We start from the raw sequence: 20,462 nt of genomic DNA, 5'->3' as shown, positions 1-20,462 counted from the left end.
AAAGACATTCTAGGCACTGCCCCTGCCTTCTAGGAATTTTATTTTTAATTCTTCCATTTTTTGTAATCCTGTTACAAAAAAAAATAATCACTCATACATGTTTCTATTTCTTAAAAAAAATTGAATGATAAAATATATTTTCTATAAAAAATGTGACGTATTTCCTGAAATTAAATTTTTAGCTGAAAGTGATATTGACCTGGCATTCTTAAAGGAGTATAAATTGGGTTTTTTGTTGTTCTCTCTCTCCTTTAGCTCTTTTTGAATGTCTAGCTAAAAGAACCCTCCCATCTTTTTACCTCTGTTCCAGAGCTTAAAAGAATTAAAAAAAAGAGAGAGAGAGAGAGAGAGAGAATGTTTTTAGACAATAGGAAAACTGCAATTCAAGAATGAGTGAATTATGTTAGCCAGGGTCCTAGCTCTATTTTTGTTATATTGTCTTACATGATAATAGAAAGTGGCAACCCGTGATTGATTTTGAAAATATTAATGTACAATCCCTTGAATCTTCTTACTCTGTGTGGCAGGAGATATTGTCTTGATCCAATACTCATTTCCTATGAAGAGTTCTCAATGGCCTTGGCTTGTTAAGAACCAACTCATTCTGATTGGTGCCTATGGAAGCTGTGCATCCCTAACATTTAGCATGTTGGAAGGCTCACTACATATATAGTAACTTGTGACCAAATACACTGAATGAATAAAAGAAATTTGTTCATGTAGCGACAGTGCTATACTTTTTCCCTGTCACAGCTACTCAAAACCACCAGCCCTTCCTCGAACAGTGAAGGCTGAACTGTATTAATATCAATAAACGTGATTTGCCCCTTGTTACACTTGTGACCTTGTGCAGAGGACTTCCCTCTCTGTACCCTGGTTTTCTCCTCTATAGAGTGAGGGAATTTTTTTTCCAAGATTTTATTTAACAGAGAGAGAGAGAGCGCACACATGTGCACACATATGCAGGGGGAAATGTAGAGGGAGAAGCAGACTTCCCTGCTGAGCAGGAGCCCGACGTGGGGCTCCATCCCAGGACCCTGGGATCAGGGTCTGAGCTGAAGGTAGATGCTTAACCAACTGGGCCACCCAGGCGCCCTTAGAGGGAGGAAATTAAAGCAGGTAATTTCCAAAGTCGCTTCCTATTATTCCATACACTGATTCGTTTGTGATGACATAACACATGTTCTGGTGTTACTTACAATGTTGGGGGCAGCAAACTTGCCACTCACTCCTCCTCAAAGAGGACATGAGCCAAGTTTAAATAGGCAAGTAGAGGAGAATGCAAAAGTAAGGATTTTCTCCTATTCACAGCCTGATAGGCTTTTTTGTTTAGGTTTCTAGAGGTGAACAGGATAAAGAGTGGAACTAAAATCATCAGAAAATACTATTTGTTAGTGCAGGAAAATCTTTTATTTAGATCGATTAGTGGGGTAATGGTTGGCTTTATTCACAGGAAGGACAGTGCTTTTCATATGCATAAAATATTAGTGACTCCAGACCCATTTAATTTCTACACATCTGTTAAGTAGAGAAAAAAGAAACCTAATGATCTAACAGAAAAACACACTTAAGGCTAACATTTGGTTCCCAGACCTATCATTCTGTTTGCCAAATTGAAGTTACTGAAGCTTTCATAGTAATTGTTGTGACTGAGCAGAGCAAAGGGATTGATGTACATTCATGCTGGTATGTATACACATGTATTTGCACCTCACAAACCCATATTAGAACCTGCTATTTATTTCCTGAATGAAGCCTAAATTAGTTAGTGATCTTCTGCAATATTGCTGAGAAATGAATGCACAATGCGTTCTTATTTAAAAGAGAGACAATGAGTAGAGATCGACACAAGAGCATTAAATTACTCTGCCCCAATTTATTTCTCAGAGCCGTTCTTGCTGAAAGGTCTTTCAGGAAAACAAGGACATTCAGGAAGTTACCCTCAGTCTCTGTGGATGAATGTGTTTATTGAGAGCCTGCTTGGTGAGAGGTGTACAGACTCCTGGACTTAGAGCTCCCATTCCAGCTTTATTTCCTTCTGGATAAAGCCTCCTCAGTTTCTTCATCTGTAAAATGGAGTTCATATAGTATGGTTGTGCGAATTGGATGAGATAACAATGTGACTGTAGAAAGAAACAGTGGGACAGGCACCAAGAGGTCACTGTTAAACCAAAAAAACTCTAAACCAAAAAAAGTTACTCTGTTACTGTTTTTACTTTTCACAAATTATGTAATTCCCTTGGCTGTCACTAGGCAAATATGAAAATTGCCTTGTTATAGTAATTATGTTTTAACCTGATTGTAATGATAAATTTACCACAAAAACAACCAGGGCACTTGCCCCTGTCCTCACCTCCAGGTGACAACTTAACCTTATGTGGGTTATGCACGGTATTAGCTACACAAGTTGTGGAACATATGTACAGTTTAACTTGTTTTGCTATATCTAAGCATTACAAATGTTAAGTATAAATCAAAACAATGATAAAAAAAGGTTCCAGTTTTTGGTGAAATCTATCACTACCAGATCAGATGACAGTCTTGCAATTGTCATGTCTCTACTTCCGCCTTAGTAAAAAACTTTGTAACATGTGCATTATGGGGGAGAGGGGTCACTTGCTCCCACCCACCTTTATACTGGCACTCCTTGATGGTGCTGCCTGGCCAGGATAAAACCACTCTGGAATGACCAAATTAATCTGGCCCAGCCACAAAAGAAATCACCATATTCCAGATATTTCCCTTTCTTGTCTCTGTTCCCCACCAGTATAGGATTTGTTTTTCTGCAAAGCTCTTTCCACAACTGGCAATTAGGAAATAAAAATTGCATATCTATACCTTTTGGAAGCTTTTAATGACTGTTTTCATTAATAACCAGTCATAACTGAGTAACGACTCATCTATACAACCCAGTGTTGACCCATCTCTTTTTTTTCTCCACAGACTATTTACTACTACCCTTTACCAGACATACACTTTACCAGATCAGAAGCCAGTGCTGTGAATCTTTCAGCTGATGAATCCTGCTTTTGAGGTTCCCAGCCTCCTCTGCCTAAGCTTCCTTGGTATCACAAGTGCCTCCTGCTGATTTACCTGCTGAACTTCTCTGAAAAAACAACAACAACAACAACAACAACCACCTCTTCCGTGTATCATGAACACATTTATAATTCCAGAGAAACTGAATCTAAGAAACTAAATCTATTCACAGGAATGTGAATAAGAATCCAAAGTGGAAAGAAGATAAATGCCAGGTAAAATATATCAATGGAGACTTGTCTCCTATGAATGTCCCCAGCCTGGCCTGTTTTTTTTTGGGGGGGGCAGTAATTGTGCTTATTCTGAAACTAAAACTCAAATTTGGAAGGTTTTACCTGCACATGAATGACGACAAAAACTTACCTCATCCTTCAAAAGAACTTCACCTGGTTATTTCTAGGAGTTCCTGGAGCTGACTTGTATGTGAATTATAACTGTTCACATTCTGTCAGTTCAGTTTTCTCTTTGAAAGTCAAGTGTCCTCATGACACCTGAGGAAGGCTGCAGGACACCAGGCCTCTCCTGAAAAATCAAGACAGTGTACCACACCGCCTTCTTCTGAATAACTTCTTTAATAACACATAAAAACATGTTCCATGGCTAAAAGTAGGCTTGACGATTTCAATCAATATCAAGAGTCCCTTCTACATATCCTACCTGCTCACTAGTCCCTTTAAATAAATTCTTAAATATGTGAGTTTATATAATTAGTCAGAAAAGTTGAAATTTGAAGGAAGAAAATTTTATTTGACTTTATTAAATGGTTTAAAACAAAAATCATCAAAGATCTTTTTAACCATAAATGTGTGAATTGACCACTACTACTTATAAGCTCTAATAGAAGAATACAACATTTGAAATTTTGGGCAGTTGATTTTCAAAGAGAAACCATGTACATGCATACACAGTAACTATTTAGATTTAGGAACTGTTACTTTATAAAATACATATATCAAGATAGCCATGTTTGTCACACTTGTAAACTTCCTACTTACTCAGGGCTAGCATAGAGTATATGATCAATAATGTTTACTAATTGAATTTTTAAAAATATATATTCTAATTGGCTGCTGGCTAAATAAGCTATCATATGGCCACTGGAAACTTCATTGCTCAAAGGCTAGAATTCCAAAATCAATTCATAGAATCCATATAACGTGAGACAAGAGGCAAAGCTCATTAACTCCTGTTGTCTCTTTATGCCTAGGCCTTAATAATTTACATCTTACTGAAAATAAATAATTCATAGTATAGTGGTATTTTTTAAAGACCTGAATTTTCTTATAGCTTGGTTTTCTTAACAATCCTTGGTAATATTTTCCTGTGATATCTAAGCACTGGCTCTAAAGAACTTTTGGGGTACAAAAGAGGTTATTTTAACTTGAAAGCTACTAGATTCATTTACATAGTTAAGCAAGGTCCACAGATCTTCACCCCCTCCCTCTTAATAATAATTTAAAAAGTACAATTAAATAATGAGACTCAGCTACATTAAAGTAATAAACCAAATAACGGGGAAGGGCTAATGCTGAGTAGAGTCCAAACAGTGATTTGTCTGTATGGACCAATGTCTTTCTCTTATTATAGCTTTTACAGTATTTTTATTTTGGTAATCTACATATAGCATAAAATTTAGTCTTAACCACTTTTATATGTTCAGTTCAGCAGTACTAACACATTCACATTGTTAGGGCTGTTAGTATCATCAACCATCTTCAAAATTCTTTTCATCCTGCTGATGAAGGAACAGAAGGCAAACTGAGGACAAAGCAGAATCTGACATTCGGCAACCTCCCCCACCCCCCAGTCCTGGGTGGTACACATGTGTTATTCTTCCAGGAAGCTCCTGACTACCTTAATGCTAATGCCTTGCTGGAGCGGAAAAACAACCTTAACTTGACAATGGCAAGGCCTCCAGTATCCTGGGTATCCTGTGAGTCTTCTTTAACACATGAAAATCCTTTTGAAACCTTCCTTTTCCCTTAACTCCCCCAACCCCTTAGTATATAATCAGCCACCCCTCACTACCCCAGGACAGCAGCTCTTTCTGCCCACAGGTCCTGTCCCCGTGCTTTAATAAACCACCATTTTGCACCAAAGACGCCTCAAGAATTCTTTCTTGGTCATTGGCTCTGGACTCCACCCCACTGAACCTCACCTATATTCCAAAACCACATCACTGCAAAACTGAAACTCTATAGCATTAATAATTCCACATTCCTCCCTTACCCTAGCCCTTGGCAACTACCATTCTATGTCTTTAGGATTTTGACTATCCTAAGTGTTTCATGGAAGTGGAATCATACCCTTTGTCTTTTGATGACTGGCTTATTTCATTTAGCATAACGTCCTTAAGGCTCATTTATGTTGTTGCATGTGTCAGAATTTCCTTCCTGTTTAAGGCTGAATAATATTCCCTTGTATATATACACCCACCTTTTGCTTATCCATTTATCGATCAGTGGACACTAGGGTTGCTAACATGTTTTATCTATTAGGAATAATGCTGCAATGGACATGGGTGTCCATATGTCTCTTCAAGGCCCTGCTTTCAACTCTTGAGCATATACCCAGACGCGGAATTGCTGTATCATATGGTAATTTTATTTTTAACTTTTTGACAAACCATCATACTGTTTTCCATAGTTGCTATGCTACTTTATATTCTCTCCAACAGTGCTTAAGAGCTCCAGTTTCTTCACACACTTGCCAACACTTGTTATTTTCCTTTTTTTTTAAAGTAACCATCCTAATGCACGTAAGTGGTATCTCATTGTAGTTTTAATTTGCAGTTTCTTAATTATTAGTGATTCTATGCTCTGACTATATTTTTAAATTGTGTGGATACGAAACCCTTTATTCTTCTATATGACAATTCTAAGAAAACCAGCTAAATAAAGAGGAAATTCCAAAACTGTGAGCATAATTTTAACACTATTCTTATCCTTAAAGGATTATTATATATTTGAAGGAAACAGCTTAGTAAAGTACAAATCATTTTATCTTATGTTCAATCTACAGCTTTCCAAGGTAGCGATTAAACCCTACTGAGTTCACACAATTCATTTATTCATTCAGCAAATACTAAGTGAGGCTCTCGTTTGCTTTCACTGTACTGGTTTCTGGGAGCATATAAATTAAACCTCACTATTCCTGTTCTCTAAAAACCTATCTCTAGTTTTGGGGCATTATCTTTCTTTAGCCAAGTATAGGTCAAAATAGAGAATGTCCGTGTTGTCCTAGCAAGAAGTCAGAGAGATCTAATTCAAATACTTTCTCTGTCTTTACCGGAGGAGTGATTAGAAAATGTTACCTAAAGTGAATTTCCTCATCTGAAAAATAGGAAGAATTATTCTTACTTACGGGTTTTACTGATTAACCCCATGGGCAATGTAACCCCATAATGACTTTCAGTCTTTTACTGGCATACATGGCTAAGAGCTCATGAATAACCAACTCTAGCCCAGAAACACTGAGGCTTCCATAAGTTTCGAGAATTTTCACAATAACCATTTCTCTAGAATAGTCCTTGAAAAAATCAATAAATGGAAGTAATCTCTGCTGTCAGTGCTTAGAAGTTATATAAAACAAAAAATGTCTGGAAAAATACCAGCATGGAGGAGATAAAATCATTTGCCGAGACTTGTGCTTTAGAATTGTACATCAGCCAACATTTAATTTTCCTTAAAGAGACAAAATGGATCCCAGGACCTCCGTTCTGGACTGTAACATTATTTTGTGCATCCATTTATTTAAAGAAGGAAAATCTGCCTTCATGAAGGAAATGTGCTGGTCACAAGGAGTTGGACTGTTCTTACCCTACACAGCAAGTTCTCACTGCAAATTCATTAACCGGTTGGATTCCTCAGTGGCCTGTCTTACAGGTAAGGAGCACTGATTGTGTGGATCAGGGCAGTATCCTTTTTAGAATAAGTATTTGTCATTGTGAAATTATAAACAAATAGTTGTTTTGTTTTGTTTTTCTGGTATTATATGGCAGTCACATCATCCTGGTGATAGTACTAGTCCTTTGCTTTGCAATATTAAACAGAAATTAAGCTTTGAGATGTTAAAACTCACAGCTTGATCCTGGACATTGACTTCAAGATGATTGGACACAGGAAAGGAATTAATGCAACCTCAGGAAGTGCCTCCCCCATCCTGCATCAAGGGTACTCTAACTCCATAAGCACTAGTCCCACACGCCTGGAAGCAATCCACTTATTTTCTAAAGCTTTATAAATTTCTACAGACCTGATCTTACAATTTTCAGTGTTTGGTTATTCTGTTGATACATTTTTTTCACAAAATACAGATTTTGAAATTTTTTTTCTCATCTCAACACCAGGTAATTCTAGGAAAAATGAAGCTATTATATTTGATTCTTCGTGTTTCAAATTTTGATGCAATGCCTTTATCAATTAGGCTATACTGATACAAGATTGTGATTCAGGGTCAAAAATAAAAACTGAGACCAGATGGGAATATTTACTAATGCTTACTTTAAGATATAAAAATGTGAAAGAATTGAAGTAGAAAACTGTGCTGAAATGTAGCCACCGTTCTTTTGGTTAATACAGTAGTAGATATTCATTATGATTTATTTTCCCTTGAATCATACTTTGTCTTTAAGTAATTTTGGTGTATAAGACTAGAGTACTTTCACATTTGTACATTTTTTTTCAACAAAACTATGGGTGCATGGTTTGTCTTAATATTTATCTCTGCACTGGAATGCTCCTTGAAGGTTTCTTTCTAATTTTTAAGTTTCATATTCTGCAGTATAATTTGCTTGTTTCTTTAGTCTGCTGCCAGGAAGTTAAATATAATAGTAAAGCTTTACTGAGAAGTGGAAAGTAGGAAAATTTGAAAATTGGAATCCTATCCCTTTATTCTTTTCTGAGAAAATTTTTTGTACCTATGTGCTTTGGAGATTTGACATTAGTCATTTGGTTGACCCTACAAAAAGATGTGAACTGCATCTTCTTAAGTGAGATCAGGCTCATTGTAAACTTCTTATTGTATGCTTTATGTAAAACTGATTTGAAAAATTCTGTCTGGATTGTTTTACCTAAGGAAGGAAGGAGATTATATTTTATATATATATATATATATATATATATATATATATATAACTTTATCAATCCCTGTACCTATTTGTTAGCATTTCCTTAAATGTGTTTTCTCCAGATGTTAAAAGTAAAAACCCCTTGTTACTTTTTCCATAGTCACTCTTTACCACTTTCCATAGGCAGCATATTATGCACGCCAAGGACGGGAGGAAATAACAGACGTGTGAGCCCCAAATTATAGGCACAAAAATAACTTGTATAAAATAAGTTTTAAATGACACCACTTCCAAAAAAGCCAGCTCTAATTGACTCAAGCCTAGAAAGCAGTAACTTTAGGGAACATCAGACACACGTCCACTGATCCCAGAAAGTGTTCCACAGTGTGACATTAGCTGGAATGATGACATTCCCAGCTTGCTGCCAGCACATTCCAGGAGGCAGGCTGGGTATTTTGGTACTGGTCAAACCACTGTCCCCTACAGTATTGTTCAGACATCTTGAGATGCTATTTTATTTATACAAGCAACTACTTAGAACCCAGCCCCATTGCTCACCTGCAACAGATAAAAGAAAAGACAGAGAGGCAGAGAGAATGCAAGAAATAAGAGGGGAAATTCCTCTCTGAATTCAGACAGAATCCTCACCAGGGCTTACTGACTGGAGCAGCCCGGGTTCCTGCTGTTCTTAGAATGTTACAGATGGCTGCCTGGGCAGGAAGCCCTCCCCCTTCCCTAACGGTGCTCTGGGGAATGCAGGGGGCCTGGAACCAGCCCTCTCCTTCCCTTCCAAACCTCTTCTCCAAACCCCTACTGAGGGAAAAAAAAAAAGAGAGAGAGAGAGAGAGAAAGAAGGGGGGGAGGAAATACGCCCTGGAAACATTTCTGCCAGTCTGTTTTTTAGTGGAATCTTGAATTAACCTCTTCAGTCCCGATTAGAACAGCAATTTATAACTTTGCCGGCATCTCTTTAATGTCCAGAATCAATTCCACCAGCTCATTGAAGTACCCTACCATTTGGGTTGAATTATAATGGCACTTTTGAGTTATGCAACAATTTCAAGTAAGCGAAAGCAGGTTTGAATTCGGAAATAATTAAAAGTATTTTAGCACATCAAATATTGTATTAATAGTGTTCTCTGGTTAGATTTTTTTTTCTTTAATCACATTTGAAAGTTTTGTTTTTCCCATAGTTTTTTTCCTTTGATGCAGTTAGTTTCTTTTAAAGTATAAATTTGTTTTGTACCTATTTAATGAGATGTTAATTTCATAATCAGAATCAGCCTTTTGTTTATAATTTGAAGGCAATTTCATTATCATAGTCCTATTTATCCATATTTTAAGGCATACTATATTTGTACACTAGAGCAAGGTGTTTCTTAAAGATAACTTTTATTTTGGACTTTATAAAGTTAGGAAATCTAGCTGATATATGTCTCCACCCAAAGAGGAAGCAGAAATTTTATGCTTAACTATAAATTTCATTGTTATTTCTAACCTCATAACTGCCATCACAGTAGAAGCAAAATATACCCAGGAAGAATATACTTATTTTGAAACATTTATATTATACTTATTTGATTCAAAAATACAGTGTAGGGAAGGAAAAAAAAATTTTCCCTCTACCCTTCTAGGTTCTCGGCTGAGATACCCACTTAATAAAAGATTAAGAGGATAAAAACAACCAAGTTTATTAGCTGTATCCCTCCTGTATACATGGGAAATACCCAGGAAAACTGAGTAACTTTCTGAGGTGGCCTGAGCCACCACCTTAAATATCATCTCCAGCTAAAGATGAAAGATGTTGGGGGTGGGGGTGCCACAAAAGGGAGGCTATAAGGAAAAGTACAGTAAATAAAGGTGTGATTGTTATGCAGATTTAGGTTGTGACCTTCTTTATTGATAAAATTTTCTAGAGATGTAGAGTCATCCTTCTCTTCCTAGTGCGAAGAGAAAGATACCCTTACAAATGGAGATTTCCTTCATAAATGTTAAGTAACTTCTACTCAGTTTCCAGAGCTATTCCTGTATCTGTTGTTTCTTAAAAATACTCAGCCTAAAATAATTCTTATGTCAAAAAGAAATATTTTAGGGTGGCAAATTCTGCTTTCCTTCAAAAGTCACAGACCGCCCAAACTCTATAATCCTAATGATAAACTGGTTAGGTATTTCATCATCTCACTAATAAAATATTCTAACCAACTATAGTTTTACTGCATAAAAAGACAAAAGCTTAAAAATGGGAACTATTGAAAATGTAGTTAAAGAATATAACAGATGATGGAAGTTAAAAAAGAAAAGAACTTCTTAATTTGATGTGAAGCAAATCCAGATATTCTGTGATTGACTACATTTGTCTATTGATTAATTCACCAAATATTTAGTGCCCTCTGAGTTTCAAGCCCCATTCTGGATATTAGGGATATAGTCATGAGTAAAACACACTATTTGCCTCCAAGACATTACAGTCTGGTGGAAGACAAGACAATCTGGGTTTCTATCACCTGCTATCTTAAGTCCTTTTATCTAAACACTTAGAAAGGCTAGATGAAGACACGTCAGTTCAGCCAGCTCTCAACTGAACAAGCTCTGGGTCATGGCACCTGACATCCATTCTGATTTCTGATGGGTCACTGCATCTGTTCCCATTTACTCCCCAAGCTGTACCATTCATTTTTAATAGCATACTTGTTTGAACACAATAGAGAGTTTAATCATTCAAGATCCCTTCCAACAATTTTTTTTAAATTTTAGTTACCTATCTGTGTTCTATTTCTAGCTAAAAACAAATACATACATAAAAATAATAAGGGGAAATTTACTGAGGAGTTTTTGAGAAATGTTTTTTCTTTGAGAAAAAGAAAGAGAAACATGAATAGAAAGTCTTAACTATTTTGTCTTTCCCGTGGATGTGGTTGTGTGAGGTAGTGATGCTTGGAGATACAACAGGCTTGCAATTAAAAGGTAAAGCTGATGGAAGAGGTGCTGACCATAGCCCTGTATACTTGAGCTATTTAATTTCCCACCTGGGATGGGCTATCTCTGGATTTCTTACATGAGCTATATTGATAACTTTCCTTGTTTAATCCACTTTGGTTTTGGAAATGTTACTGGCAGTCAAAAACAGCTGAACTGAAATAATACGTTTAGAGGAAGTGAAATGATTTTTGTTTCCTAGAAATAAAGATTGAATGGTTATACTTACATTCCAAATAGAGGATTTTTGTAATACGTATTTAAGTCATGCAGTTTTCCAAATCATAAAACTTCCTGGGAGGCATATTAAATTCTATAAAATCTAGATTCTAGAATTAAATATTATTTATTGGATAAACAGCCCACTCCCACACATTCTTGGATTTCAAAAGTTTATCTGACTTCGATAGCTAGCTTCAGGTGACTCTCAGCTTGCTGGTTTTCAAGTCAGTGGTGTGGTTTACAGTCATATCTTACAATTTGATCAACCACATCATAAAACACTCTATAGAGATATAGGCCAACACATTCAAGTGAGAACCCAAGCCAAAAGCCAAATTTTCCATCTCTGTGTGTAATTGTCACTGACTCTAAATATGTATTTGAGAGAAATGAAAAATTATTGGGCAAATTAAAGTCTGTCAGCATCAGCCCACTAGCTCTATCATATCTTTTTTACATTACATATTTCAAAACTCAGCTGAATGGAAGGTCCAGAAAGAGGACACATTCTATTTTCATGGCACCTTTTGTCCTCTAGCCTTCAGGCTTCCTTTGCTATGGTACAGTTGCCTCCAGTTCACATAAAGACATTGATGTACAAGAATATAGATATATTTGGAGATTCTGAACAACTGATGTCATACAGTTTACTGCTAAATTATTGGGGCTTAGGGTTTTTTAAAAGATGCATTGATTCCTTAAGCACAGAAGAAAATCCCAGAGATAGATATCCTCAATAAAAAGTACAAAGGAAACAAAACTCTGTGTGTGTGTGTGTGTGTATGTGTGTGTGTGTGTGTGTGTGTGTATAAATGATCTCATTTATTATAGTTTCACTGGATAGTCAAGTACAAAGAATCATAAAAAAAAATACATGAAAATGAGGGAGGGACCTATGTTGCTTTAGCATAAGATTAAACATGAAGTGTGCTTCAAGGAAAAAATCAAGTCACACTGGAAATGCCTTAAATGTCTACATGTGTAATGATTCAGCAAGGCCCAATGCGCTAATGACGAGCCATTGCCGCATGCGGCAATGCTGCAAAGCAAAGCCATTCTTTTACGTTGCCCTTATCCAAGTCCATTAAGAAATAATGGTTCTAAGATGAAAGTCTTGTTAAGGTTTCAATGAAAATGTTTGGCACACCATGATGAAAAGTCAACAATCTGCTTTTAACAAGAGACACTGGAAAAACGTTGGTTAACATACCACTGAAAATATTAATTCTCCTTAATGGCAGGATGCAACATAGCTTTTTATAGTTTTTGATCCATGTCATAAATTTGGCTATGACAAAGGGGATACTCCAGCTTTAACTCACTGGCAAGAACATTAGTTATTTTCCAGCCCTAAAAGGTTTGGCCCTTAGTATTCTTTGTAATGCACCAAAGGGCCAGATTATTCTCAGAGGGATAGGGTGTGCATCTGTGCATGTGTGTGTGCACACATATGCATGCATGTGTGTAGTCAATCTATGTGTCTCGGCAATATGAGGAGTTTTCTTTTAGTTTTTGGAAAGAGAAAATAAGGAAAAAATGCTGCAAGTCTCAAGTCCTGGCTTCATTGCCAGAATTCCAAAATTTGCAGTAGTGAATCAGTGAGGAAGATAAGGGTCTTACAAACCATAATTACCTGATCACTATATGCCTGGAGATGCTGTCCATTTCAGCTGAATGTGGTTAGAAAATATTGTTTATTCCTACACTATTTTTTCCCTCAGCATAAATATAAAGTTTCAGATTTTAAAGATGTAAGAGTAACGAGAGAGAGAGAGAGAGAGAGAGGAGTCCTCTCATTAGCTCGGGGCAATGAATTTTGACTTCAGAGTTTATATTTCAAAAGTGTTGCTCTTGACCAAATCCTCATATAGTATGCTTTTTTAGTAAAATAGATATACATATCTGATAAATATAACTTCAGTGCCAGACCTTAACATGCCTTCTTTCAGCTTTGCCAATGAATGAATGTTCATTCCTTTTCATTCAGCAGAATTTAAAAGGATTTTTTGAATTGGATAAGTACAGGGATATTTACTAATGGAATAATTCTTTGTTGCTCTGACTGAGGGAGATCATTGTAATAATGTTTTAAGTTTATTCCTGATGGCTTGGGCTTCTTCTTCAACAACAACAAAAACCCATAAATTTAAAATATGCTAGTAGACTTCTGTTTCCTCTGTTTTAAATTTAATTGTGAATCCAATGTCTTAGAGGAATGAATGAAAAGAGAGATGAAGTGTGAATTTTATATGTAGGAAAAATATAAAATAGCTTACCCCCCAGAACATCTTAAACATTTTTTTTATGAATAGGAACATGCATAGAGTGAATTATACTTTAATGTTGCTTCTTTATACAAGTAGCTCTTAAACTTCCATATGCATAAGAATCACTTAGTGGATATGGGGGTGGAGTCTTGTTAAAAATCAGAAGTTTTAGACTCAGAGATTCTAATTCAGTAGGTCTGGGGTAGAGTCTAAGAATCTGCATTTTAAACAACTGTCTCTTTCTATCATTTGATACTAATGTCAATGGTCATTTCCTCAAATTTGAGAAAATACTGCTTTATAACCTACAGAGAATTAAATTTTGGACAAAGGGTTTGTTCTCATTCATGCTTCTGTAGGTTTTGCTTTAAGGGATTAACTTTGTACACTCCAAAAAGTGTGCTCCTTCAAAAGACACAGAGGCTTCCCAGTGCAAGTTCCTATGTTGGCTTGACAGGAACCTGGAGGGAATGTTATAAAGAGAATTTTAATATCAGAGCAATGATTAAATTAAATTAACTTCAAGGTTGCTTCCAAACCATCATTTTTTCGTGTCTTCTGCTTTTTTTTTTTTTTTTGGTTTATATATACTTACTTTTGCAAAATACGATTGTTTGGGGTTTTTTTTGGTTTGTTTTGTTTTTTTCTGAAGCTTTGTTTATTTATTTGAGAGAGGGTGGTGAGGGATAATAGGAGAGGGATAGAGAGAATCTCAAGCAGACTCCCGCTGAGTGAAGAGCCCCATGCAGGACTCAGTCTCACAACCCTGAAATCATGACCTGAGCTGAAGCCAAAAGTCAGGTGCTTACCAATTGAGCTAGCCAGGTGCCCCAAAATATGTATTTTTTTAAGGTGCACATATTTTAGTTTACATATCACATTATTTTCTATACTTTTCTTGACAACTATGTCTTTAAAGTAAATTTACATTGCAATGTGTCATCTAACCCACCACCTCAAACTGCCTCACAGTTCTCCAGCTTGCGTACCCTCCACGTTTTACCATCCATTTTGCCGGGATGGAGTCCCAGATTGCCTCCAAATCCACACCATAAAAAAGATGCCATAATAGATATCCTCTTACATATCCTTTGACGAGCCTGCACATATCAGTTTATTTAAAACAAAGTTTAGCAAAGCAGTATAGGGGCTTCAGAATTTCTGTCATTTATTTGGTGTCCTTAGGAATATAGAAGAAATCTATTTATGATACCCTTTATGAGATGTATAGTTTATTCCATGCAATAGTTGTCATAATTCTTCTCTTCCTTCCTTGGTGCTCTCTAGAGTGATGAGCTGATTAAAAAAAAAGGGAAAAATAATGGAGAGAAAAGAAAATTATTCTCTCTTCATTGCTTTTAATGAAAGAGCAATAAATCCTACCTTTCCCCAAGCCTACTTAGATTAACTTGACAGAAAACAGTCTTTTTCACCTATGATTATAAATCCAAATATAAAATCAGTCCAAATATGTACACTGGTCTGAATCAGATTTACTGAATAATTGGAATTCTTTTGAAAAATCTTTTATAGCATTAACAGTTTTTGAATTTTGTATTTAAGTAGTAGTCTTCAAACATGCTCCATGGATCAGTCTGTTGTATTCATATCTATTGGGTTAACTTTCACATCCTTGCATTTAATGAAGTGTTACTGTAATTTGATTTGTTTATCTGGTACCTCTCTCTTTATATTTGGAATTATCTTGCCAGCAATTACACAAAGGCTGCTATGCAAAGATCAGCAAATATCTTTAAAAGCTCAACAGCAGTTTAAAGGAAACTTCAGAGCATATAGTAGAGACCCCTTGCACAGCCCCTGAAAATGTAGCCATGTGGCCATTTCTGTTCTTGATTTGATTTCTGCACCCTTTTAACTGTTGACTGTCCAGAATGATTGCTTGAGTAGTATATTCCAGTAAATTTAGATTTCACATAATATATTTTAACAATAAGCAAGGGCATTTTGTTGAGTAAGCTTCTCAACGAGATGGGGGGGAAGCACTTTTTAGTGGTACAAAGATCCGAAGTCACATAAGAAGTCAATGTGGAAATGAAACTTAACATGCATGTTGCCACTTAACATACCACTTTGAAGAAATATTAATAGAGTTGGTAGGAAAATAGGAAGTCATGCATTATTTCGTTATTTTGTTGATTGAGGAATGAGATAGGCTCAGGTTGTAAGCAGCGTTCGATCTGAAATTCTCCTTATAGCGGCGGCTATCACATTTATTTTAGCTGTAAAAGTCTTTCCTTCCTTGATGTCTTATTCGAGAGAAGTAGTTATAAGTGAGTAGGAGTCATGCTGGGAGGAGGAGGCACCTGTCTGAAGCCATGCTCATCCCTCCTCATCCCTGTTCAATACCTCTGCAGAAGTGTTCAGGCTCCCTGAGGACATGTTTGGGAAGCACCAATAATGAAAATCAAAGGCCAAAAAGGAGATGTAAATGCAATTGTTTGTGCCTCTTTGCACCAATTTAAAGCAAAATGAAATGCAATGAATTGGAGAGTACATAAAGTTGAAAGGATGTCCGTTTGAATTTGGTGCAGATCAAAGAAGTGCCCTGGGTTAATCCTAACTGCACGGCATATTTCTTTTTCACTCGACTGTCATCTCCACCACTGGGTCATGCACAAACTCAGTGTGGGACAGCACAGACTTCATTTGAGTGTATTGTGCTCCATGCAGCTAACCACTAACAAAAGAAGGCATTCCAAGCTTATTAAATAGAGTGCATATTTTCTCAGTCTTCATTATCCTCTGAGGTAGGTGGCATTTGCCCCATTTTACTGATAAGGAAACTAAAATTTGAAGGGGGGGGAAATGCTTCATGGTAATACTATCATGACACTTTTGACTACTCAGTGATACTTAGTATTCCTTGTTGTGTTTGCAGTCTCATTCATGGGCCAAACACTAAATGTTTTTCAAATCTTGGGAACCTTCAAAAGTAGGTTTTAATGGTGGAATTTGTATAAAAAACATGTCAGGAATCACAAAGAAAAACAATATTTTATTGGCTTATTCAAAAAACACAATAGTTATTTTCAAAGGGAAATACAGATAAACATTGTTTATATAAGGGTAATTCAGAATTACTTGGCTGCACTCATGTTTGTTGATAAAGCTGAAATGAACTTTCACTTAGATATACTTTGAAGCCTAGCTTCTGGCCTGTCTCCAAGGGTGGAGTGAAGGAGAAATCTGTCAGCAGTCCGTCCTGATTGTACTCAGAGTCCTATGCTGAGTACAGTAGACATCACTTCCATTTCCTTGCACAGATCCAAGGACAGGCAAGGTCTGTCCCTACTCTTCGTAACACCTTTAAAATTTTCTCGTCCTTTCTGATAGGCAGGCAGCAGGGCTGAGAGCTGTGATAGCACTATGTAAACACTGTATCATTGATGTGTGATACGCTGATATTACATTGATACTCCTGTCCTTTAATTAGGCCAGGGAGATTCTGTCACCCACATTATTCACAGTGTCATCTCCAGAGTCTGGCTGGTTTTTGATAGGACAGGTTTTAAACACACCTTATAGATGTGTCAAGCCTACACAGATGTCTGCTCAAAGTCCATTTTACATCATCCACAGAGTTCAAGTATGCCACTCACATTCAACAGAAATTCTGATGATCTATGTAGCTTTAATATATGCATAGTGAATCTGGAAAGAAAGGAAAAGAAAGATACAGCATTTCTCAAACATCTTTGATTTCAGAATCCTAGAAGTTGGTGGCCACTTAATTTGTTTTGCTTCAGATTTTAGTACTACTTGGGTGATACAGGAAAGCCAACCAACAAATAAGCTTTAGTGGAAAGGCATTAATTAAGGTGACGTCAGTTCCATAGTGGTTCTCAATCCTGGTTGCATGACTGAGTCATCTGGCAAGCTTTAAAAAATACTAATCTCCAGGCCTGCACCAGACCAACTAAACCAAAATCTCTACAGATGACATAGGGACAAATTGTGTCTGTTCTCCTGGCACTGCCAGGGTTGAGAATTATTGAGCTCCACAATCATTTCTATTAAAAAAGAAGTGAGGGCATGTGTGTATCTTTTGAGTTTCACCACAAGTTTATTTTCCTAGTGACAGATAGGCAGCTGGTCCTTAGCTGAGTTCAAACTTCATGTGCGGGCCTGAGTGTATCTCTGGTTAACCTTTCCTAATTTTATTCAATAAAGTGGGGTTCAAAATTTTAGAAGCTTGTCAGAAATGCAGAATCTCAGACTTCATCTGAGAACCAATGGATTATAATGTGTCTTTTAACAAGACTTCCTGGGAGGTTTGCATACACATTTAAGATTGGGAAGCATTGATATAATTTCACCAATAGGGAAAAGTTAGGGGCTTACTGTTTTTGTGATCTAATTTTGCACTAGAAAATGAAACAAGCACTGTTAAGAAGGGAACAGGGGCACATTGCTCCTCATATTTTTGATGTGCAGGAAGTCAACTAAGTGGCGAGCTTTCTCAAGCTGATTCACAGTCACTTTAGTCATGAATTCCTTTCATCTGACACCAACTTTCATTTACTAATGAAAGTGCTATCTTTTCACATATGCTTTCTTTCTTTGGCACTCTATGGAATTTTTCATCGTATGTAAAAAAATTTGCAACAGAAAGCAGTCCAGCCAAATATCGAGGAATGAGGGAATTTGGTGACTGGCCACTAGTGACTGGCAAACTTGGGCAGCAGGATATTGAGTTTCCAACAGTGAGTCTTATAGTTCAGGCCCCCAGAGCCACAATGAACCTTCAGCTAAATATATTTAACTTGTATGTGGGATTAATCTGCTTCTCTTCAGTGCTTCATTTAATTCCTCTTCTTGTGTTTCTCTTCAATCTCACCTGTACCTTCTTTGGAACTGGGAACAGGTTGGAGACAAACAGGCAGATAAACTCGACTTAGAAAATCTAGGGATACTTCCTGATTTTAGGAATGACATTCCTGATGAGACTTTTGTAACACAAACTTTGGGTGCATAGGAAGGTGGGAACCCTTGAGTGTGCCTACTGTTTCTTTTCACACTGAGTAGATTTCCAATAAAAAGGGAGCCTCCTTCTCAGCCCAAACCTCTCCCTTCCCTAAGAATGCCCCAGAATAGCTAACACTTATTTGCATATTCATATTTACCAGGAAATAAGTTTTGTATATGTATTAATTCCTCAAATTTTCCCAAGAAAACCAGGAGGACACTAAAGCACAGTATTTTTTTTTAAATAATTCTTACACCCAATGTGGGGCTCAGACTCACAGCTCCGAGATCAAGAGAGACATGCTCTGCCTACTGAGCCAGCCAGGTACCCCAAGACCAGTATTTTTTAATAAATTTTTACTTTTTAGAAGAGTTTAAACTTTACACAAAAATTACAAAGTCAGTACAGAGAGTTACTATATATTCCCCACCCAAAAGTATTGCTAACATTATAATTAACAGCTCACATTAATATGGTTACAATTAAGGAACTGATATCAATACATTTTTTTTAAAGATTCTATTTATTTATTTGACAGAGAGAGAGAGACACCCAGCGAGAGAGGGAACACAAGCAGGGGGAGTGAGAGAAAAAGAAGCAGGCTCCCCGCAGAGAAGCCTGATGTGGGACTCGATCCCAGGACCCCGGGATCATGCCCTGGGCTGAAGGCAAACGCTCAACGATTGAGCCACCCAGGGGCCCCTCAATATATTATTCTTAACTAAAGCCCACACTTTATTCAGATTTTCTTAGTTCTTACTGAGTGTCCTTTTACTGTTCTGGGCACAAGATTTTTTAAAGAAACTTTTAAGATTACACAATAGTAGTCAACAGCTTGTCTTTAAATCCAGACTAAGTCCAGAGGCCCAAACTTTCAAGCACTACATTATAATGCCTCACGAGAGAATAGTATGTCCATTGAATCAGACATCTTGAGAAGAAACTAAACCAGTTACACAGGGAAAAAAAGCATCTCTTCTATAGTTGTGGGAAAGCCAGTACAACCTGAGAAAGATCCTGATGCTGTGGAAAGCTTACATGTGACATTTGTGATCAAACAAACCAAGTCAATCTCCATCAGTTATAAGTAGTTAGGCTCAGTTTCCTTTCTGGAAAATGGGCATGATATCAATATTCAAAGGCTATTGGATTTTTGTAAAGGGGAAGAGACTATTATTCATTGAACATCTTCTATCTGTCTAATGCTAACCTACTTAACCAATATATTTTTTTCACTTTTTTCCTCTTTTTTGTTTTTAAATTTTTATTTATTTATTTGACAGAGATAGAGACAGCCAGCGAGAGAAGGAACACAAGCAGGGCAAGTGGGAGAGGAAGAAGCAGGCTCACAGTGGAGGAGCCTGATGTGGGGCTCGATCCCATAACGCCGGGATCACGCCCTGAGCCAAAGGCAGACGCTTAACGACTGCGCCACCCAGGCACCCCTTTCCTCTTTTTTATACCATATGTGTCTATGCTCACTATTTGTAAAGGAAAATGTCATTATTGAAAGGTGTTAAAATGCAAGAATGGCCTCACAAGTGAAAATTGTGATATATCTCTGCATTGAGGAAGTTGATTGGCTACCATCCTGCATCATTTTCTAATCATTGGCTATATGACAGTATCATAAGACTTGATCCAAATGAGGATTTAAGGCCACTGTAGTTCTATTTTTATAATGTGTTATCTCCTTACCTCAGTTGCAGGATATTTAAATAACTGATATGCAAACCAGAAGAATGATCATCTGTACAAGGATTAACTCCATATTTTGAGGCTTTTTTCCATGAGTTGGTCTGGTTTTCCAAAAGAAAGCTGGATTCCAGTGTTTTCCTACTGATTCCTGGTGCCTGTAACAGCACCAGGAACAGGGAACTCATCTTTCATACACACAACATGG

The 20,462-nt window shown here is 36.9% G+C and overlaps 1 long non-coding RNA gene across 1 annotated transcript in view; it reads left to right on the top strand.

The window, feature by feature from the left end:
* Positions 1 to 3,690, top strand: part of LOC117803810 — a 31,532-nt gene extending 27,842 nt beyond the window's left edge. The window contains exon 4 of the long non-coding RNA XR_004627899.1: positions 2,944 to 3,690. This is a non-coding gene — a long non-coding RNA (uncharacterized LOC117803810). The remainder of the gene's footprint in view (positions 1 to 2,943) is intronic.
* Positions 3,691 to 20,462: the final 16,772 nt, after the last annotated feature.

This window comes from Ailuropoda melanoleuca, chromosome 1, assembly GCF_002007445.2.
Source record: "Ailuropoda melanoleuca isolate Jingjing chromosome 1, ASM200744v2, whole genome shotgun sequence".
Taxonomy (NCBI): Eukaryota; Metazoa; Chordata; class Mammalia; order Carnivora; family Ursidae; genus Ailuropoda; species Ailuropoda melanoleuca.
Note: the sequence above shows the minus strand (reverse complement) of the source record. Positions and strands in the feature narration are given on the sequence as shown.